The 23,668-nt window shown below is 41.7% G+C and overlaps 1 long non-coding RNA gene across 1 annotated transcript in view; it reads right to left on the bottom strand.

Moving 5' to 3' along the window:
• Window positions 1-329: 329 nt before the first annotated feature.
• Window positions 330-23,668, bottom strand: part of LOC144219194 (uncharacterized) — a 54,445-nt gene continuing 31,106 nt past the window's right edge. The window contains exon 3 of the long non-coding RNA XR_013331332.1: window positions 330-467. This is a non-coding gene — a long non-coding RNA (uncharacterized LOC144219194). The remainder of the gene's footprint in view (window positions 468-23,668) is intronic.

Genomic DNA, 23,668 nt, shown 5'->3' with positions numbered 1-23,668 from the left:
GCTCCACACTGAGTATGGAGCCTGTTTGGGAGTCTCTCCCTCCCACTCTCTGCCCCTCCCCCACTTATGCTCTTTCTCAAAATAAATAAACATTAAAAAAAGAACAGTAAAGGAAACAATCCATTAAACTAATAGGCAACCAACAGAATGGGAAAAGATAGTTGCAAATGACATGNGGGGTGATGGGCATGAAGGAGGGCACTTGTTGGGATGAGCACTGGGTGTTATGTGGAAACCAACTTGATAATAAACTATTTAAAAAATATTTCTTCATATCAAAAAAGTAAATTAAAAAAAGAACAGTAATATCAGATTTTATTATTCTCCATATCTTCCTGTGTAGCTTCTGGAAGTTACTCTCCAAGACTTCATTCGAACACCTTTCATACTGATTCAAACTCAGTCCATGAAGATTTGTAGAAACATTTCTTCCCCAAGCAGCTTTCACCAAAAGCTTCCTGTTGTTTCTGAAACAAACAATACAAGAAAAATAAGTTGTCTGACTGTATTACTTACCTACTGCTTAGCGGTTTAAAACAAAACACGTTTATTATGTTATAGTTTGATTTTCAGAAGTCCAAAATGGATCAACAGGAATGGATTTCTTCTGGAGCCTCTAGGGAAGAATCTGTTTTCTTGCCTCCTTTAACTTCAAAAGGCTGCCTGCATTCCTTGGTTTGTGGTCCCTTCCCGCATCTTCCAGAAGCTTAGCATCTTCAATTTTCTCTCTCTTTCTCCCACCTCTTCATCCATCATCATATCTCCTTCTTGGATTCTGACACTCCTACCTCACTCTTATAAGGACACTTGTGATTACATTGGTCCCAACCAGATAATCCAGGATAATCTCACCATCTCTAGATCTTTCACTTAATCACCTCTGCAAAGACCCTTTTGCCATGTAAGGTAACATACTCAGAGGTCTCAGGGATAAGGACATAGATATCTTTGAGGGGCCATAATTCTGCCTACCACATTGCTATTAGGGTCATTCCCTTCATACTGCATTTTTATAAATGTCCCAAACTAATTAAGAAGGAAAACTTTTATCACTACACATTTTCAGGTGATGGTAGAAATCTAGTATTTAAGGGAGAATCTCAAGTCTACCAGAAAAATACTTAAAAAATTTTTTTAAGTTTATTTATTTTGAGAGAGAGAGGGGAGGGGAGGGACAGAGAGAGAAAAAATCTCAAGTCTACCAGAAAAAAACTTAAAAAAATTTTTTTTAAGTTTATTTATTTTGAGAGAGAGAGGGGAGGGGAGGGACAGAAAGAGAAGAAAATCCCAAGTATGCTCCTTGCTGTCAGCACAGAGCTGATGCGGACTTGATCTCAGGAGAACTGGGAGATCATGACCTGAGCCAAATTCAAGGGTCCCTTAACCGAATGAGCCACCTAGGCACCCCCCCCCCGCCCCCGAACAGAAATTTAAAATACAGAAATGCAGTGGAGTGAAAGAGTGCTCTCTCCCAGAAATTTACCAGAAGTACATGCCTTTTTGGAGTTGAGATTGAACTTGGAATAATGTTGGGTGCCAGAGAAAGTAGGAGACGAAAAAGATGAAGGGGAAATGGGGACAAAGAGACCTCTTTGGGCTACCTGCAAAGAGTGGTTGCATTGAGCCTTCTAAACACCAAAGTTGGTTCTGGGAGGGAAAAAAGGATGTTAGGCATAAGCACCACATTAAACCCAAAGATTCATTTGTTAGTTTGGGATTGATTCCCCAGAGAGACTTCTTGCTTCATTGATACTTGGCTTTACCAAGGTTTTTTTCCCCCAGCTTCTCCCCAAGGCTGCTGTTAATTTGATCAACCATCTTCTTTCACTCACCCTAACCATCTTTGTTTAGTTTTAGTATATTCTTGGGTTTCAAGGAGGACTCGTGATTATCAATTATTCCCACTTTCACTATCTTGGTTTGTGTTATTTTCCATCCTCACCAGTTTACAGAGAAAAGGACACGATTACTTTTGTTCAAATTAGATTCAAGGGCCAAAGAGAACTTCATTCTCCACACTACCATACGAGAAAAGTTAAAATATATTTTAGGCCCAGTGTGGCGCCTTGTATTCTCCAAATATGGCCACAATATCTCCATTCTCTCTCTTCTTAACCGGCAGTCAGTAAAACTGACATGGGAAAATGTAGCCATATTCCCTCCGTTTTAATCTGGGTGGACTTGAGACTATGGTGGAATTGACACTCTGTGTGACTTCCAAGTCTGGATCATAAAAGATAGGACAGCTTCACCCATGTCATCTTGGGATGCTCGCTCCTAGAACCCAGCCACCTTGCGATGAGGAAGCTCAAGCAGTGACATGGAGAAGCCATGTGCTGGTGCTCCCGCCAACAACTCAGCTAAGCTCCCAGCCAACAGCCAGTAAAGACCGCCAGACTTATAAGTCAACAGACCTTCAGACAATGTCAGCCTCAAGCTCTCAAGTCACTTCCTGCTGTTTGAGGTTTCCCAAATGAGGCCTCAGATGTCAAGGAGCAGAAACAAGATGTCTTCACTGTGCCCTCTCTTAATTCCTGACCCATGGGATCCAGAACCATAGTAAAATTATAGCTGTTTTACGTTAAGCTTGACGCAGCCTATGTCGCAGTAAGAGTAACTGGAATATTTGGATAAATATAAATGTCAAAGGACACAGGCATTCTTGCCAGTAAACACTATAACCTTAACAAAATTCCTGAATCTTACCATTTTATTTCCTCCAGCTTGTTTCTTAAGAATAACAAATGTCTCAATCCCATTAATCTAATCCAGAACTAGCCTTTCCTTCTTCCAACACAATTCATCTTTTCCAAATTATTCATGTGGTCAGAGCTCAGTGCTCTAGAGATTTCATGAAACCTCATAGAAGCCGGAAACACATCTCATTGAAGAGGATAGACTGAATCTTTTTCTTAAAATTAATTTTTGTAAAATGTAGTCAGTAAGGCAACAACGCGGAAAGGAAACCCATTTCCTTAAGGGGCAGAGGTGGCATAGGGTTGAGGGGAGAAGGCAAGAACCAGATGACAAAGGTTGAAAGTGAGATTGCAAATGATCCCCAATCAGGAAAAAAAAAAATCCTATTTTTCAGTTCTTTGTGGTTCCGCATTCTTAGAATATTAGTAATCCTAAATCCATTCAGATGGAGCCTTCTTTGGATCTATGTTACTAGGTTAAATCCCCCTCAAATATCTGCCCACCTTTCAAAAATATCTATACACTCAGAGTTCAGAGAGTAATTGTTTCCTAAGTGTTTTGTGAGATCAGCTATATGGAGGAAGCTATTTATCATTTCATTCAGCAAATATTTGCGTTGGCTCTGTGGACAGGAGGGATGATAAGATGAAATGATGGTGGAAATGGGCATTTGAGGTGGGGCAGACATATGTTTTAATCAACCTAAAAATAAAAGCCAATGTATTCCAATGTTGACATCAAGGAATTTGCTTACTACTCTGTACAGTCATTTAAACTTCTCTTGTGTTCTTTGAAACTCTTTTTAAAAATGGGAAGTAGAGAATTGGCTTATTTAATGCCTCTTGAATAATTACATCAGGCTCTTATTCTTTTTCACATCAGCTGTTCTTTTGAAAGTTGCTGCTTTTTGATGGATAGCTCAAGAATGCCAAGGCTGGCTTGCATGTATGGATTGAGGATATAGACTGTGATTTTCATAACAGTTTGTTAACATTTGACTTCACTTAAAAACACAGCTTATGGAATGAGGAGGCTAAGAAAGCATGGATGATTGAAGTCCTCTGACATTCTCTAAACCTCAGTATTCACACTGACCGCCTCTTTACCTGAGCCTTACACCACAAATGCAATTTGTAAATTGTCTGAGTACTCTTTGACTGCCCTCCACTCCCTGAGCTGCTGCTGCTGTTATTCCACAAAAAAAAAAAGGTGAGGCCTTTTTATGACTCGGGACATGAATAATCATCTTCATAACACACTGACATCTCTAAGAATGTTTCAGATTGTGTCATATTGGTTCTGTTCCAAGCAGGGAATTCATTCCCTGCTTCAGAATTATTCACCCATTTAGTCCTTGTAACAATTATTAGGATTACACCTCATATTAAAGAAAAGGAAACTGAGGCATATATTGGCTAAGTAAATTGCCCGAGGTCGTAGTGAGTGGGAAAGTCAGGATTTGAACTCTGAATTCTGGCTCCAGAGTCCATGTTCTTAGCCACTACACAATGATACTAGTGAAAGTTTGTACTCCTCTTTATTTAAAAAGAAGAAACCAAAATTCCACAACAAAAATTCTAAAAGGCCAAACGGCTGATGCGTTAGTCTTGGTTCTAGACTCACCTATCCACTAATTGGCAGTCAGAAGCAAGACTTCTAAACTTTTATAGTTAATTTTGACCCAAAGAACATTAGAACATATTGTTTTGGAGAGTCCGTTCTTGGAAAGGACATGTTTATGACTAGCAGACAGCAGGATCTGATTTGCACAACATTTCCCAGTGACACAGTCTGTTTTCAGAGGCTGCCAAGGCTTCTGAAACAAAACCTGGGACAATGGTCATACCAGAAATATGCACAGGGCAGGAAATGGCTAACTTCTCACAAACATCTGAGGCAAACTAAGGGCTTCTTTGATCACTTATATCATTCCATCATATCTCTATTTATAAGTTCACATATCACCGTCTTTGTGGTTATGCATTTATTGCTAAGGTCAAGTGGGAGGTTCAAGGTAATCATAAGGTAAATTCAGTTCATTTATATTGTCAACATGAATTGCCTTGTTTACAACACTTTCTTTCAAAATCTCCACCTTCACACACACACACACACACAAACACACACACACACGCATGCACAGTGTCATAGATTTGGGGAAGAAAAAGTCGCAATATATTGCCATTTCGTTCATCAAGAGATGTAGGGTTGGAGGGGGTACCTCTGGCTGGTTCAGTCAGTAGAGCATGTGACTCTTGATCTCAGAGTCATAAGTTCAAGTCCCACTTTGGGTGTAGAGATTACTTAAAAATAAAATCTTAAAAAAAACAAACAGGGAAAGATGGAGTTAAGTTTTCCTCAAGTTTTTGGGTGACTTGAATCTGGTCTTGGCTATATAACTTGCTTTGTCCATTAAGACACTAGCAAATGAGGGGTTCCTTGGTGGTTCAGTCAGTTAAGCTTTAGCTCAGGTCATGATCTCTATCAGGTCATGATTTCACAGTTCATGAGTTTGAGCCCAACATCGGACTCACTGCTATCAACATGGGGCCTGCTTCGAATCCTCTATCCTCTCTCCCTCTCCCCCTTCCCCACACTCTCTCTCCCTCAAAATAAATAAACATTTATTTAAAATAAAAAAAGACATTAGCAAATGGAATGCAAACAGAGGCTTGAAAAAGACATTGCATTGGGGTTTAACTTGGTACTGGGGCCTCTTAAGCCATTATTAGCCTTGATTAGCCTGCTAGATGATGAATGACATTTGGCTAGTTCATCCTCTCACCTCAGCTGATCTCAGACTAAGTGCCAGACATGAGAGCGAACTGCCTCTCCCAACTCCTCCAGCCCCAAATCAAGCAGACTCACCAACCACCAGACAACTGAGTGAGGCCGTCCTAGACCACCCAGCCCTAGTTTAACAGGCCCAGGCAAACAAAATGCCAATTTGACCAGCAGAATTGTGAGCAACTAAAATGATTGCTAATTGGAGGTAGTTTATGATATAACGCAAGGTAACTGACACCCATCCTTACATACCCATGTGGTTATGTGGGAACCTGCTTTTTTCTTAGACGGTTCTCCCTTCTTCCTCCCCTTTCTTCACTCAGCCACAGTTGATGGGCTCAAAAATGGTGACTGATCCAAATATGGCCAATCGGATTTCTTCCCTGGGATTTTTTAAACAGCACATATGAAAAAAGTACTCTCTCTCCAATAGTAGAATTTGTAAGATGTGAAACTGGGGATTTGTTCATAGCTGTGTTTCCTACTAGATAGACAATGCTAGTCTTCAGTGGGTAGGAATAAAGCTTACATAAAGAAGTGGAAATGAGGGATGGAGAGAAAATTCCTGGGTGACATTTAAATACTTAAACATTCCTGATACTCCCACAGTTGGATGAGTTAACTCTTCCCTGAGTTTCATGAGCCAAAGCTTTCCACCTTCTCCCTAAGCAGCTAAAGTTGGGTTTCTATTACTAACTTCCAAAAGAATCCTAATTGATATATTCTATTCTTTTGCACATACAACTATTATTTATGCAATAAATAGATCGATGATTATGTCTTTTTTTTTTAATAGGCTTTATGACCAATGTGGGTCTTGAATTCACAACCCTTAGATCAAGAGTTGCATGCTTTACCAACAGAGCCAGCCAAGCATCCCTTGATGATTACTTCCATGCATAGGTTGGGCAGCACTTTAAGGATTGTCTTGACTACCTACTGTTGTATTAACAAACCACGTCCAAGTTAGGAGCTGAAAAGAACGATTTTGTCATCTCTCATGGATTTGTTGGTTGACTGGGATCAACTGGGTGGTTCTTCTGCTGGCTTCATTTGGGGACTAGTGAAGTTGGCTAGTCAGTTGGTGATTGGGGCAGAGTCATCTGAAGATTAAAGTTTCCATTAGTTGGAACATCCAAAATGACTCCTAATTTACACAAGTGACATCTCAGGCATTTCTACCTGGCCTTTATCTCCACACTGTCCACAGCTTGGCCACAGTTTCTCTCTTTCCAGCAGGATAGTTGGACTACTTACATGGTGGCCCAGGGCTTCTTGAGCATGTTCTCAGAGATTAAATTTCCTTGTGACTTAGGCTTGGAAGCCACATTGCATCACTGCCACTGCATTCTATTGGCCTATCTGTACCAGGCCAGGCACAAAGTCATTCCAGTTTCCAGGAAAGGAAATTGACTCTTATTTCTTGATGATAAGAGTGGGAAAGAGGGGCGCCTGGTAGACGTAGTCAGTGGAACATGTGACTCTTGATCTCAAGTTTCTAAGTTTAAGCCCCAAGTTGGGTGTAGAGACTGCTTAAAAATAAAATCTTAAAAAAAAAAAGATTTTTAAAAAAACTGCAGTCATTTTAGCCTACCACAATAACTTTGGTATTTTAACAGATGTTATTTAAATTTCAGCTTCAAGGTGTGTGACATTTGGAGATTCAAGGTATAAGAAAAACTAAACTTTAAAAAAAGTTAAAGGTCAATAAAAATAATTCTCCCTACAGCCTGGTATTTCCGTGTATATGGATTTTATTCTAAAATTGGTACTTGCCTAAAAAGGTCATTCAGATTTTCTATTAAATATAACTTTCCCCCAAAAGTGAGTTATATGTGTAACTGCACGTTTAATGTTGCTCCCTCACTAGACTACGAAGTTTGAGGAAGCAAGGACCACATCCCACCAGCACACTGTCTCCATGCTCTAAGAGGAGAAGCATGAAGTCTGCAACATGATAAATGCTCCTGAAATATTTCTTGGACAGATGAATGCAGTGATTCCTACCCCAAAGGTGGTTTTGCCCCTAGGGGACGATTGGAAAGGTCTGAAGACACTTTTGGTTATGACAACTGGACAGATTTCTGCTACTGGCATTTTGAGCATAGAGGCCAGGGACGCTGGTAAATATCCTACAATGCAAGTTTAAGAGACCCTGAATGAATGGCTAGGAGGTGAAACTGATTATGTTGTCATAGCCAATCTACTGGGAGTCTACTGGGTCATAGATGTCCCCATCTTTTCTGCATGATCCCAGTTGATTACCCCTGTTTTCCATCTAATAACATGGTTCCATGGGATTAGGCCGGAGGAGTGGGGAGAGCAGCGAGGGGAGAGGAGGGAGTGGGTCATAGTCAGGACTGGAAGCTCCTGCATAGCCCTTAGCAGCCACCTCCTCCAGGGGTCCTCACTGTCCTGCTGTTCCAGCCTAGGAGTGTTATCCAGAATTGGATATGTTGACCACATGATATACTGAGTATCTTACATTTGCCCCTCTGAGTCCAATCTCTGCCTTTTTCCTTTATGTCCTATGCCCTAAAAAGCTGCTAGAAGTCCTTGTAAGCTGCTTCAATGGGCCTCTTCCTTCTGATTTCCCTTTGGATTTAGCCAAGCAAGGTGATGGCAGAGGGAGAGTCAGGCTGGAGAACTTCCTGTCCTAGATTCTTCTGTGCTGGCTGCTGTGATTGCATTCTTCTGCTGGAAACCAGAGCTTCTCCCAGGAGGCTGCCACTCTTTAACTGTAACTGCGTCTGCCTGTTGATCCTTCAGGCCTGTGGGTGTGAGTGGCTTCTCACTCTTGCTAGTCTCACTGCACTGCACCATCCATTTTGGTTTCCCTTAACCTGTCCACATCTTTTTAAATAGTCTATGAAACTCTCAATTACCCTATTTGCATGTGACATCAGTTTCCTACTGAGGAATTCACTGGTTGTTGCAAGATAGCCATATGCATGTCTTCAAGGAAGACTTACCAACTACAAAGACATGTCCCTGGTCTCGCCCCTCGGTTTTGATCATCTTGGACACCAACAGCCACCCCAAGCAAGCTGAGTACACCATGCTCTTTTGGATAATGAATCATCCATGGTGCTTTTCAGCTGTGAATCCCACAGTCCATCCTCCTCCCTTTCCTCACCACCCATCATTGCATCTCAACACTTTATATCCCAGGATCAACCAAAACGAAGTTTTTCCCTTTACCCAAGTGCATCATGGTACTAAGGCTGGCAAGCGCCAGGGATCAGCTCCCTGATGAATTGTGACATATTGACCCTGAATGACCCATGCTTTCCTGGGTCAGCTGTCCAGCTCTGAATTCTGGCCATCTGCCTGCTGGCATGAAATGTGTTGCAGCTTTGCCAGGAATGACTGTCTATCTAGCTCGTGAGCCTCTTCCTCTCTCTGTGGCATATATATGATGTGACACTTGCTACAGTTACTTTCCAATCTGTTGTCCTTATAGATTCCCAACACAATCAGATGCTTTCTCTGGTATCTTACTATGCTATTTAAGTTTATCTGAGAAAGGAAACAAGAAAAGAACTTCTATAGCTATGTGTCTTATTTTGCTTCAGCAATTACTATTGCTGCATCAAAAAAAGCATCTCCAATTTTAGCAGTTTAAAACAATAATTGCATTCTGTTTGCAGGTACCATGGGTCAGGATTTCAGGTAGAATGGGAGTAATTTGTCTGTTGTCTCTGATGTCTGGAGTCTCAGCAGGGAGTGTGACTGGACAGCTGGGTGTGGAATGATCTGGTATTCCATTCACTCACCTGTGACCTCTGGGCCAGGCTTACTCAAAGACTGGGATTGCCAACCAAAGGGCTCACATGTGGCCTTACTATGTGCTACCCATGGTGGCCTTGGCATTGTCAGAATTCTTACATGGCAGCCCAAGCCTCCAAGAGTGGTTTTTCCAATGGACAAGGCAGAAACTGCATAGCCTTTTATGAACCAGCCTCAGAAGTCAAACAGCAAAGGAGCCTGGGTGGCTCAGTTGGATAAACGTCCAACTCTTGGTTTTAGCTCAGGTCATGATCACAAGGTTCAAGCCCCATGTCAGGCTCTGTGCTGATGGCATGGAGCTTGCTGGGATTCTCTCTTCTCTTCTCTCTGCCCCACCCTTGTTTGCATGTGCTTTCTCTCTCAAAATAAATAAATAAACTTGGGGGGAAAAAGAAGTCAAACAGCATCACTTCTGTTGTGTGCCATTGGTTGAAGCTTCCATAAACCACCAGCAGCACCCCATTCACAGGGAAGGTAACTGGACTGCACCTCTTGATGAGACAGTGCTGAGGTCCCACTGGGGACTGTTCAGCGAGCTTTGGAAAGTGCCATCTGCCCAAAGAACCTTAAAAGTAATTGTTTCTTTTAATCCAACAATCTGAAAGACAAGTGGCTGTTCTCCCATTTTACAGATAAGAAAACAGAGGCAAAGAAGGTGAGGAACTTGCCCAAAGAGAAAGTGGCAGATAGGAATCGAGTCTGATCATTGAATTCTAAAGGCCACCTTAAAATATACACCATGATTGTGTGTGTGTGTGTGTGTGTGTAAATATAAATATACACAATGTATGAATGTGTGTTTAAATTAGGATGTCTCCTGGGGGCGCCTGGGTGGCTTAGTCGGTTGAGTGTCTGACTTCGGCTCAGGTCACAATCTCACAGTTTGAGACTTGGACAGCTCAAAGCCTGGAGCCTGCTTCCAATTCTGTGTGTCTCTCTCTCTCTGACCCTCCCCTGATCGCACTCTGTCTCTCTCTCTCTCAAAAATAAATAAACATTTTAAAAAATATTTAAAAAACATTTAAAAAAAATTATCACTTTTATAATACTGAAATCATGCTTAGGCTTTTCCTCGACTTAAATATAGTATTAAAGATCTAGATTTTCATGTTTCCTCTGGCTTCCTTTTCATATACCTACTGGCAATTTGTATGTTTTCTTCAGAAAAATGTCTATTCAGATCCTCTGCCCATTCGTTAATCACATTGTTTTTTTGTTACTGAGTTCTTCATATATTTTGGATAATAACACCTTAATCAGATATATGATTTGCAAATATTTTCTCCCATTCAGTAGGTTGTGTGTGTGTGCCTTTGCATTGTGTATGTGTGTCTGTGTACATTTAAATAGGCTTCACATCCAGTGAGGAGCTCAGTGTGGAGCCCAGTGTGGGGTTTGAACTCACGACCCTGAAATCAAGACCTGAGCTGAGGTTAAAAGTCAGATGCTCAACCAACTGAGCCACCCAGGTGGCCCATCTTTTCATTTTGTTTATAGTTTCTTTTGCTGTACAGAGGTTTTTAATTTTCATGAAATTTCTTTATGACTGAAGGCATGACTTCATTTTATGACTAAATGGCAAGGTTGATTGACAGAGTAGGAGCCGATAGCAGATTTAACCAAGTAATACTAAACTGCCTCTCATCCCAGGGGGCCACACACATATACACACACCATTTAAAAGGTGATAGTATAAATATGGACAGTCATTCATGCTTATAAGGGGTGAGAAGAATCTGAGAAATTGAAACTTAAAGGCAACATATAAAGAAACAAAATTTTTTCTAACATATTAAATGTTTTTTATTTACTTTAAGAGAGAGAGAAGGANGGGGGGGGAGGTGGGGAGGGCAGAGTGAAAGAGAGAGAATCCCAAGCAGGCTCTGCACTGTGAGCAGATCCTCTGCCCATTCGTGAGCAGATCATCTGCCCCAGGTGGGGCTCAATCTCACGAACCATGAGATCATCACCTGAGCCCCAGATCAAGAGTTGGATGCTTAACTGACAGAGCCACCCAGATGCCTCTAGAAACAAATGTTTTAAAAGTCTTTGTGGAGTGAATGGTATAGGAATTCTCTCTCCCCCTGAGTGAGAGATCAGATCAAGTGGTGAAGAATTTGAGGAGCTGTGATTGCACGGATTTCCCATAGAAATCTGAATTTCTGATAATGTTAAAACATGTGGAAAATCATAATATTTCCTTATATGGCATGTCCGATTACCTATATTTCTTTTCCTTGTTATGAGAAGTGAAAGGAACAAAATTTTCGAGGTTAGTCTTTGCCGTCTACTCTGCTTTCAGTAGGCACTTAATATACGGTTGGTATCCATGTAACAACACAGATGAATCTTACAAGCATCATACTGAGCAAAAGAAACCAGACAGAAAATGGCGACACACCGAGTTATTTCATTTATATAAAATTTCAGAACTGGGCGCCTGGGTGGCTCAGTCAGTTAAGCATCCGACTTCAGCTCAGATCATGATCTCATGGTTTGTGAGTTCGAGCTCTGCTTAGGGCTCTGTGCTGACAGCTCAGAGACTGGAACCTGCTTTGGATTCTGTGTCGCCCTCTCTCTCTGCCCCTCCTCCGCTAGCACTCTGTGTGTGTGTGTGTGTGTGTGTGTGTGTGTACGCGCGCATGTATGTGTCTCAAAAATAAACATTTAAAAAATGTTATTAAAAATTTTATAACAGGCAATTAGTCAATGATGATAAAAATCAGAACTCCCTTGGCTGCAACTCTCTAACACTAGCTTTCCAACAGCAATCTGCCAGGGAGAGCATATTCTGACATTTCAAACTCCACCTGGTTTTAGAGGCTTCTTAGTAATAGGGTTCAACTTCTTTATGGGAACACTTCCGGTTCCAGGGAAAATGCAACTGCCTGTTGTCTCTGCTGTGCTGGGTGGATATAGTGTTTCCTCTTCCAGAACCTCTTTCTGGTTCTTGCAGCTCAGTCTGTCCTAATCCCTGCCTTACTTCCTCTCCAGGATAGACTTATTTCCAGAATGTCTCCACTCCAGTCTGCTGTATGAACTGGCACAGCCAGAAACTGAAAGAGCAACCAGCTGTCTCAGAACTGGGAAGTCAGGACGACCTGCAGCTCTGAATACCTATGGGCGTAGCCTTAGGTTCAAATCACTGGTTATCTGAAACATTCATTCTCTCAATCTGCATTTTCCCGAAAGCAGACCCTGAGACTGTAACAGCACTGCAACCAGTCTTACAGGTGAGCTTGCTTCAAGTTTGTGCACCCATTACTTGCAGACCTAAGTCCCTTGGTCTGTAATTCCCTTATTTTGACATTTGCAGACCACTGGCCTTGAGGAGTGAACGATCAAACTTTCCCAGAAGATAAGGCCTGACTACATTTGAAAACAGCTGTCACGGAAGCCAGCAAGTCTGTTCAGGGTCATGTCGACATACAGCTAACACCCAGGCACCTGCTTCTCCTGCACTTAACCCCTCCGCCCGCCTTTCCCTGCGCCTTCCCCTGTAAAACCGTCCAGCTCCCACTGGACAGGAAAGGTGGTCTTCCTTCCCAGGTTCATGAATAAAACAACTTTCCCTTTCTCACTGTCACTTGTCTGTCAAGCGGTGATTTTGGGCAGCAAGCAGCTGAACCTCAGTGTGGAACAGGTTCTCTGCCTGGTTACAAAATAAGGTCTTGGGTGCAGGGTGTTAACTCCAGGAAGCTCAGTGAAAACGGAGAGAGAGTGGTGCCTGGGTGGTTCAGTCGGTTAAGCGTCTGACTTTGGCTCAGGTCATGATCTCACAGTTTGTGGGTTCGAGCCCCATGTTGAGCTCTGTGCCGACTGCTATCTCAGAGCCTGAAGTCTGTGTCTCCCTCTCTCTCTGACCCTCCCCTGCTCATGCTGTCTCTCTCTCTCTCTCAGAAATAAATAAAACAATAGAAATTAAAAAAAAAAAGAAAGCAGAGACAGAAAAGCCATGAAACAGTAAATTAATAAGCAAATCATAACTTAAGGCACACTGGGTTTGCTTCTACTGGGAATCTCCTAAGGAACTGGGTAGAACATGCCTTAAAAACAGCACTCTGAGGGAGCTGGGAGTTTTATGCATTGCTATGGACTAAACGTCCATATCCCCCCCAATTCACATATTGAAGCCCTAGTCCTGTGAGTGGCTATATTTGGATTTGAGACTGTATGGAAATAATTAAGGTTAAATGAAGACATAGAGGTGTTGCCCTGGTCTGATAGGCTTAGTATCCTTCTAAGAAGAGATACCAGAGCCTGCTTACCTGCTCTGTCTCTGTCTTTCTCTCTCTCTCCCTTTATGTGCACTTGCTGAGGAAAGGCCATGTGAGGGCATAGGATGAAGGCAGCCATCAGCAAGTCAGAAAGAGAGCCCTTACCAGAAACTAAGCTGGCCAGAACCTTGACCTTGAACTTCCAGTGTTTGAAACTATGAGAAAACTTTTTTTTGTTTTTTTGAAAAATTTTTCGGTTTATTTTTAAATAGACTTTCCTGTCCCTAAGTGTCTGTTTTTTAAGCCACGTACTCTGTGGTATTTTGTTATGACAGCCCAGTGCAGACTGAGACATGCACTATCTTTCATTCTCAATGATTAAGGGTTGCTCTTGAGGGCATTGAAGGTGGCTTGAGGTGGGACGTTTTGTTAGAGTACACAGAACTTTCCATCCTGGCTGCCAGTGAACTCAGGTTAGCCAAGGGAATATGGAAAGGCCACACAGTATCTGCTATGCCATTGTTTCCAATCTTTGACTTAGAAACACTGCTGCATTGGCTATCCTTGCACACATGCCATTTTTCAAGTGTTAAAGAATAAACTAGGGATAAATATGTACAATCAAATGGCATGGGCATTGTAAATTGTGATTGATATGACCAAATTATTCTCCTAAAAGATCATATCAATTTATATTCCACCTGCAATGTCTGTTTCCGTAGCACCTTTCTGACACATTTTATCAGACGTCTTGATCTTGCCAGGCTGGTAGTTTGAACACAGTGTCTCATTGTGATTTTCATTTGTGAACTTCTTTTGAATCAGTGTAATAGAGTGTGAGACAATGGTGGGGGAAGGAAAGTTTCCAAGTGCTTCATTGGCAACCTTAACTCATACATCGTTTCTTCAGCAGGGGCATGGATCCGGCCACAACCTCAACGATTGTTGTGTCTTCGCCAGGTTGGGGCAGGAAGGAAATCTCCCTAAGCATAGTCTGGTCCAGGTATCACTTGATCTTAAAGGCAGCTATGGTAACAATGGCAACAGCAACAAAGTCAGCAGTAGTTTCAAAGCATCAAAGGCCTTGGTGCAGATTAAAGCCCAGGAAACACAGTGAGGGTGGGGTTGAAGAGCCATAGTACCTACTACCTGGTAGCTGTGTTTGTGAGCTAACCTAAGTTACTCCAACCGGCTGCCAGAAGAGATGAGATCAGAGACTGAGATAAGCCATGTGTGCTGTTATCATGTACCTATATTTTTGTCCCTGCACTGGGTCCACACTTATTTTGCCAGGCTTCATCAAAGACACTATATTCTTCTAGAAGACAGACATTCTTCTAGAAGACATAACATTCAAGTGGTTGAAAAACATTATCTGTTTGGGGGTGCCTGGGTGGCTGAGTTGGTTAAGCGGCCAACTTCGGCTCAGGTCATGATTTAGTTTGGGAGTTTAAGCCCCGCATCGGGCTGTGTGCTGACAGCTCAGAGACTGGAGCCTGCTTCACGTTCTGTGTCTCCCTCTCTCTCTGCCCTTCCCCCTGCTCATGCTCTGTCTCTCTGTCTCTCAAAAATAAATAAACATTAAAAAAAATTTTTTAAAAAGAAAAACATTATTTGTCATCTCCACTATTCCTACAAACAAATCAGAAATGGGCCATGTGGAATGCTTGAGAGCTCATAAGGCAGTTTGCAGGGAATTTAGAAGTAGGAAAATTTGGGAGAAATGGGACATATAGACCAGGAGTTATAGCTCTATCTATATATGGATAGAGCTGTACAGTGAGAGTCCCTCACAAAAGTTCTATGCTAAAAAATTATGTGACTTTGCTTCTGATAGGTGTGGCCAGATAATTCAAGCTAACTCTTGTATTGCATACAATTTAAAATAGGTTGATATATAAATATATATTTAAATCATCGATGAGTTAACAACAGTAAAGAATTACTGAGCCAAAATCTCAAGTAAGGCAATAATCTAGAAAGGTAAGCATGGTGCTCAGAACTATTTTTGCCTCTAGGTCATTCATTGATTTGAAAGTAACAGCTATAGGACTGAGCTGTGATTTTGACAGTGTCAAAGGGTGAGAAAAACAAATGTCAAAACTCAGAGGCTGCTGAGGAAAGAAGAGCAATGTAAGTAAAAATAAACATTCAACATACAAAACAAAAATAACAATGTCATGGAATGTCTTAAAAATATAGAATTAAAATATAAAGGAAAAAATAGTTTTAATGGGATGATGGAGATTGAAGTGTTCAAGGATTTCAGATTTGCAATAACAAAGTTAGGCTATTCAAGTTTGGTTTTATTTATTTTTTTAAAGATTTTTTAAATTTTCTTATTTGTATTTTATCTTATTTTTTTAATCTCTACACCCAGCAAAGAGCTCAAACTCATGTTCTGTTCTCTACCAGCTGAGCCAGCCGGGAGCCCTAGTTTGTTTTTGTAAAGTAAAAGCATTTTTATAGCTGTAGGGATACATACATAAAAATCAGTGAGCAAATCCAGTTTGGGTTGATTAAACATTCTTTCAAAAATGAGGGCCCTGTCTTTGACACAGACTTGTTATATATAGACTTGTCATCTTTAACATCCATTATTAGGAATATAGGGGATAAAAGACAAATAAGACATTAAGAAGCAAACAAACAAGCAAAACCAGAATATCAGAATACATGATAGACCATTCACAATCACCAATGATCAACAAAAGAATAAAATACAACTGAAGCAGCCTAACAGACAAATCCCAGACTGACCTTGAGCCCTGTTATTTCCCCTTGATGCCAATCCTTCACTGACTTCACATTCTCTAGATTCATGTCCCCATATTAATTAAGGGATTATATTCAATTTCTCTTCAGAGACTTGTGCTATTATGAAAGTCTGTTTTTAGTGACACAAAAGGCCATAGAGAAGCCCAGAACCTCTGGGGCTTCGGGGGAGAGTTGGCTTGCCAGATATCGGTGGCATTTCTGAGCCTGCTGCCTGCTTGTTCCTGGAAGTCTGGGCAGTGTTGCCAGCCAGGGGTATCTTATGTATTCCGTCCTCCCCTCTCTGAGCCATGCTTTTTTCCATGCTGATCACATTACAGGGGTGTTCTATTTTAGGCTAACCTTGAATGACTTGGGTTCTTTTGCTAATACAGAATCGAATAACTGGTTTGCTTACATTCTGATTTATCTGCTCCCATCAGGAGAGTGGATCATCAAAAGGACACCCACAACATATGGTGGGAAAGCCAGAAGAGCCAAAAGACCCCTCTGTTTTCGAGAAAGGCGGTTATGTCTCAGCCCATGTACAACAGATTGCCTGCACCCCCAAAATTTGCATGTGCTCTGATAAGGTGCACACTTCCTTTTTCAATGTACTGAGTTGACTCAGGCAAATATCATCTGGTGATGGGTAACTGCAGTTGGAAGTTGTCGGCTACTCGTGTGCTTACCATGTAAGGGAGTAGAATTCTCTAATTCCCAAACTTTCTGGAGCTTCCCTTGACAGCTTTAGGACAGTTGGCCTCACAACCTTTTCCTCCCTTTGCCTTTCACGACTGTGCTCTAAGCACTGTGTGCACATGGTGCAACCCACTTGCCCATGGTCTTCTTTTTTTGGTTTGTTTGTTTTTAATCTGTATTTATTTATTTTTGAGAGAGAGAGTTCAAGCAGAGAGAGAAAGGGAAACACACAATGTGAAGCAAGCTCCAGGCTCTGAACTGTCAGCACAGGGGCTCGAACTCATGAAGTGTGAGATCATGACCTGAGCGGAAGTTAGACGCTTAACCCACTTAGCCACCCAGGTGCCCACTGCCCACAGTCTTCTAATATCCCCTGCCAGCCCTGTTTCCCTAGGCCAAGTTCTAACACTCAGGTTGAGGGATCTCTGTGAAATTGCAGCTTGAGAAGAGGTGAGGAAGTGATTTATTCGGCAACATTTTCTGTGTGGTTCTCTTTCCCCACAGAAACCCTTCGAAATCTTTCTGGTGGGTAAAACATTTAGTCCCAAACTCTTTGGTCAAGGTGAAGTCAAAATTGTTAGCATGATGATTCAAGATTTTTTTTACTGAATTTAGGATAAAGTTAGATTTGTTCATCTTTTCTGAGAATAATTTGTTAAGCTTATTACATTGTACAAATCAGTTTAGGATTAAAAGAAGCCAGAGCACTTGGTTGGCTCAGTCGATGAAGCATGCAACGCTTGATATCAGGCTTGTGAGTTCGAGCCCCACATGGGGTATAGAGATTACTTTAAAATAAAAACTTTAAAAAAAAAAAAAGAAGTCAAGAAGAGTTTGCTTGGGTAATGTGGCATTGACTTAATTCTCTTGTCACCAAATAGTACTGGTATTGCCAAATCGTTAACAATAAATTGATTCAACCATACCCTGTATAAAATCTGTATTATAATTTTGCAATAAATGCTGTGCATCCACACATGGTATGTAACTAGAATTTATTATTATATAGACTATATATATATGCTGTAAGACATGATATATAATATAAAGTTGTTATGGCAGATTCATTGGTTATAAATCAACAACAGAAGAGAAAACCAGAACTCAGAGGTAACAGGATGCCAGATCTGAAAGAGTCAATAATGTGTCAATTTCTTAAACTTTCATATTTTTTAGGCTTCCTGAGACAGGGTAGCTGGAGACACGGATTAACCCACCAAGAATGTACCAGCATGAACTAACTGCAGGTCTTTCCAGCAAGGATGCGGCCAACAACTGTAATACCATCTTCTTTTCACTGATCAGGTAACTGATAGAGAGGTTAAGTAGATCCCCTAAGGTTTAACACCATGAGTCAGTAACAAAACCAGGAATAGAACCAAGTAGCATGTGACACTGAGTGGGGCATGCCACGTCCATCTTCTGTGAATTTGCAGCCTTGCAATATTCTGAATATGACCCTTTTTTTAACCATCTGACACCAAACAACACTATTTTAAATATCATTGACTGTATTCCCTATGCTGTACCTTTCATCCTAGTGATTTATTCATTCCATAGCTGGAGCCCATACCTCCCACACCTTACCTACTTTGCCCATCCCCCCACCCCCTCCCTTCTTGCAATCACCCATTTATTCTCTGTGTTTATGGGTCTGTTTCTGCTTTGTGTTTGTTTGTTTATTCGCTTGGGTTTTTTTGAAAAAATCTTTTTAAAGATTTATTTATTTTTGAGAGAGCAGCAGTGGGGAAGGGGCAGAGAGACAGGAGACAGAGGATCTGAAGCAGCCTCCACACTGACAGCAGTAAGCCCGACGCGGGGCTCGAACTCACAAACCATGAGATCATGACCTGAGCCGAAGCCTGATGCTCAATCAATGGAGCCACCCCTGTGCCCTGTTTTGTTTTTTAGATTCTGCATAGAAGTGAAATCCTACAGTGTTTGTCTTTCTCTGTATGACCTGTTTCACTTAGCGTAATACCATCCATGTTGTCACAAATGGCAGGATCTCATTCTTGAATATGATCTTTCTTTTGCACATATTGTGAATGTTAATGTAACCCTTCATTTTTCAGAGTGTTCTTCTCCAGAGACTGCCTATTTTAAATACAGAAAAAAAAAAAAAGCCACATGAAACCCACAGGCAAAGGCTTTCTCGGAAGGCACAGGTCTTAGGATTAGAAAGACTTGAGCTAAATTAGTCTTGGGCTCCCACACAAGTGTTTGTCCTGGTGAAATCAAATTTAAAGTTATGTCAGAATCAGCCCTAAAGGTTAAAGAGAGAGAGAGAGAGAGCGCCAACCCATTTCATTTTGTTCTTCAACAGTACAGGCAGCTTATGGTCTGAAACCCATATTGTAGGAAGGCTATATTCTAGTAGAGCCACAGTTTTTTCAAAGTCATCTCTATGCCCAGTGTGGGGCTCAAACTCATGGCCCTCAGATCAAGAGTCCGATGCTCTACCAATTGAGCCATCCCAGTGCCCCTAGGAGAGCCACAATGAAGAAAGCTGTCCCTTCCAGCTAGCATCATGGTCCATATCCTCATGTGTACCATCCTAAGCACATGTGAGTACTGATAAAGTGTGTGAGCATTCATGTTTTTGTAAGCCAGGTCCTTGTCACTATATCCTACAGCTGAATTTGAAATCAATAAAAGAATGATATGACAGTAATAAAATGATTCCCATCTGCTCCACGATTCTATGTGTGGTACCCAAGTGTGCTCAGGGTTCAGTAGGTTGCTGCAGACTGAGATTCACAACACCCAACCCTTCTGGGCATAAGAGGGCTGAATTGCAGCCTCCACCCACCCTCTGGGGATCCTCTCTTCTTCCAAATGAGGAACCTGAAAGTAGACACCTTCTAGCTTGATTACATCCTGAGTCAACCATCTTCCTCGGGTATAATGAGAAACAAGCCAGCTAAGAGAAGTAACTGGGAGCATGAGTTTGGCAGTCAGATCTGGGCTCAAATCCAACCTCTGTCACTTACTAGCCACGAGACATTGGGCAAATTACTTAAATTTCTCCAGTGTCCTGGTTTGGATTCCCTGGAAACAGAGGTTAAGGCCCCTAAGGTGGGATAGTTGCAAGAAGTGTGGTGAAGCGGATAATTGCCTCTCCAAAGATGCCCACATGGTAATTCACAGAACCTGTCAATATACGACCTCACATGGAAGAAAAGGGACTTGGCAAATGCAATTGAATGAAGGATCTTGAGGTGGAAAGTTTATCCTGGAATATCCAGCTGGTTCCAATGTCTTCCTTCCTTATAAGAGGGACCCAGGAGGGTCAGAATCAAAACAGGAAATGTGACTTTGGAAGCAGTGGGGCCAAAAGCCAAAGAATGCAAGTGGCCTCTGTGCTGACAGCCTGGAGCCTGTTTCAGATTCTGTGTCTCCCTCTCTCTGCCCCTCCCTCACTCGCATTCTGTCTCTCTCCAAAATAAATAAACGTTTAAAAAAAGAAAGAATAGGGGCACCTGGGTGGCTTAGTCGGTTGAGCGTCCGACTTTCGCTCAGGTCATGATCTCGCCGCTCGTGGGTTCGAGCCCCACATCGGGCTCTGTGCTGACTGCCAGCTCAGAGCCTGGAGCCTGTTCCGGATTCTGTGTCTCCCTCTCTCTCTGACCCTCCCCTGCTCACGCTGTCTCTCTCTCTCTCTCTCTCTCTCTCTCCTAGAAATAAATAAAACATTAAAAAAAATTAAAAAAAGAAAGAATAGCTAACACACAATATTTCCAATGAGCTGGCACTAAGTGCCTAAAGTATCTCGACTCCTTTCATTCTTAAACCAACTGTAGTATATTTGCTACATGGACTATAATTTATCTTGCCATATTAAATATCCTTTTATACCTCTTCTTTTCTTTTTTTTTTTACAAATAGTTTATTGTCAAATTAGTTTCCACATAACACTCAGTGCTCATCCCCACAAGTGCCCTCCTCCATGCCCATCCCCCCTCCCCGCACATCCATCAGTCTTCAGTTTTTGTCAGCATTCAAGAGTCTCGCATGGTTTGCCTCTCTCCCTTTCCCCCACCATTTCCGCCCTTCTTCTCCCCCTTGTTCCTCCGTCAAGTTCCTCCTATACCTCTTCTTTTCTATATCTTAATGATAAAAAAAGCTTTAAATTAATATTATCATTATGAGTTTCCTTATGGATTCAACCAGTTCTCTTCTGGGAAAACGTCTGATGGCAGAAGCTTCCTCTCTCTGATAACCAGAGAGTGGAGGCTGATACCATTCCACCAGAATTAAAATTGGCTTCGATGCCTTTAAGTCCCTCTGATTACTAACAGATGCTTTTTATCATTTGCAGTTTGGTCTGGCTTAACACAGCCATTTAATCATTAAAGGAAGGGTTCATGCTACTTTCATGGTAGAAGGTGCAGCTTGGACTAGAACCTTCCTTCCATCATCTCCAGTGATGTAGTTTCCTGATTGAAGCAGCGGAAACATCAGTGGTGTGGCATTCCTGGAGTTCACTCTCTTGGCTCCCCAGGGAAAGCTAGACTTGGCTTCGGGTTGTTGCAGCATAAATTTCCCCACTCAGCAGGAAAATCCACCAGAGGCTCGGGCCAGCGACTGTATTGCTGTGAATATAAAAGCACCATACATAAAACAATGAAAGGTTTTGTCTTATGGGAAAAGTCCTGGAGTTTGAAGAAGGAACTTCTGTTAACTTGCAGGTCAGTATGCTATTATATTATACCTTCTCTCTCTCCCTCTCTCTTTCTCTTTCTCCCTTTGTTTCCCACTTATTTCTAAATAGTGCTACATATAAAGGGAGGAAGGCAACTGAGCTACCATTTCATTAAGAAAAGAAGAATGATTAAAAGCAAGACTTTGAGGTACAGATTAGGAAACTGTAAAGAGAGAAAGGTTTGTTTGACTATGAGTCTTCCTTGCAGAATTTAGACTTAAATCATGAATTCTCACCTGGCTTATTGCCCGGATCTCCTACCTGCTACCTTAGCTATCTTCCTTTCTCAGCTGCAAATTCCTCAGGGAAAGCCCCCAGTCTCCCTTATCTTTGATTCTCCCAATCCCAGCCAGGTGGCTCCAAACACATTGAGGCACTTGCTGTTTACTGAATGGGGTGACTATATACATTCGTACATGAGTAAATAAAGGTCACAAGTTATCATTGTTGAATTATTCCACGTTGTAGCTGAAAACCCAGCCCAGAGTCTGAGTGAGCTCAGGGGCCACTTGTTGTGATCCCTGAGTCCTACTCACTCCTTTCTCCAGGATTCCCCAACAGCCAGCCTGACTCCGCTGACTTCATTCCCCACAGCCTTAGTCATGGCAGTGCAATTCAGCAAGTATTTTTCATGCTCTGGTGGAGACGCTGAAGAAACGTATAATGATACCCACGCCGTTACACAGTTCACAGCCTGCATGAAATTGCTCAATTCCAACACTCAAATGACACGGCCATTGTATACTGGTCCTCTCTATGGCAATGCTGCCTTTGCAGGTAAGCCACTCCCAGAACACTAACAGGAGATACAGGCAGAACAAAGAAACAAAGACAGGTCCGGCTAAAAGGAGGAGAGCAAAACAAAGGAATGAGTACAAGTGAGACAGGAAATCCTACCATGGAAGGAATTAACCTGGAATACAAAGCGAAAGGAAAAACACTTTCTCCTTAAACCCAGAGTAAGAAAACATTTCCAATAACAGAATTACAGAAAGGATGGTGTATCTGTGATTTAAGAAGGTCATAATGAAAAGTGAAGAGGCTGCTGAGGTTTTTAGAATCCAAGAGTCTCTGATATCCTTGGGGCTAGTTCTGAGATGCTTCTAGATAAGGTCAGGATTTCTCAACTGGCCAAAGAGATGCCACCTGGCTGGGTGACCTTGGGTAATTTACCTGACCTCTCTGGGCCTCCATTTCTGCATCTATGTGTGTCACGGAGTCGTAAGGATGAATGAATCAATATCTATAAAGGTCTAGAATAAGGCCCTATAATTATTATTCATTATTTTATGTTGTCCTTGCTGCTGATGCTGTTAAACAATTCAGCAAAATAAGATTCCAGCTAATTGTTGGACCTTGTTTCACACGTATATCAAACAAGCCAAACAAATAAACAGCAACTTCGGTGACAAAGAGGCAGGGGGGAGAATTTTATCTTTGGCCCTCTAAACCATTTTATACAAGCCAACTATTTACAGGACAGTTCAGTACATTGTAGGGGAGGAAAAATGTTTCTTTCACCCTTTTAAGTTCTTTGCCTGAGGCCTGTGAATTAAATTGACAAAGGAGAAAAAAGGTTTATCTCTTATGCATACAGGAGCCAACAGAGGAAGTAGCTGACTTATCAAACGGCTAAAGTTAAAGGCTTATGCACCTAACTTGGTAGGGAAAATGGAGGAAGAAGAGAAGCTTCTACAGGAAGAACTAGTAGATTTCTTTAGGAAAAGACAAATGAGTTTTTAGAACAAATGGTAGATAAGAAAGCTTGTGAAAACATGTGTCTGCACAGGTGTGAATAGGATTTCTGTCTCCAGAGATTTGGGGGATTTATAGTAGCCTCATTTCCTAGAAGTTGCAGTTTTTCATCAGACAAGGGAAGGACCCTACTGCGATTAATGTTAATCGTAATATCAACATTAATGGGAAGATCCGAGGAAGACCAAGTCTGAAAGTGCTTTGAGGGCTCTAAAATACTCAGCTTGAGGGCCAGGATAATTTACTGAAATGCAGATCTATT

Source organism: Crocuta crocuta, unplaced genomic scaffold, assembly GCF_008692635.1.
Source record: "Crocuta crocuta isolate KB4526 unplaced genomic scaffold, BGI_CrCroc_1.0 scaffold407, whole genome shotgun sequence".
In the NCBI taxonomy this organism is placed as follows: Eukaryota; Metazoa; Chordata; class Mammalia; order Carnivora; family Hyaenidae; genus Crocuta; species Crocuta crocuta.
Note: the sequence above shows the minus strand (reverse complement) of the source record. Positions and strands in the feature narration are given on the sequence as shown.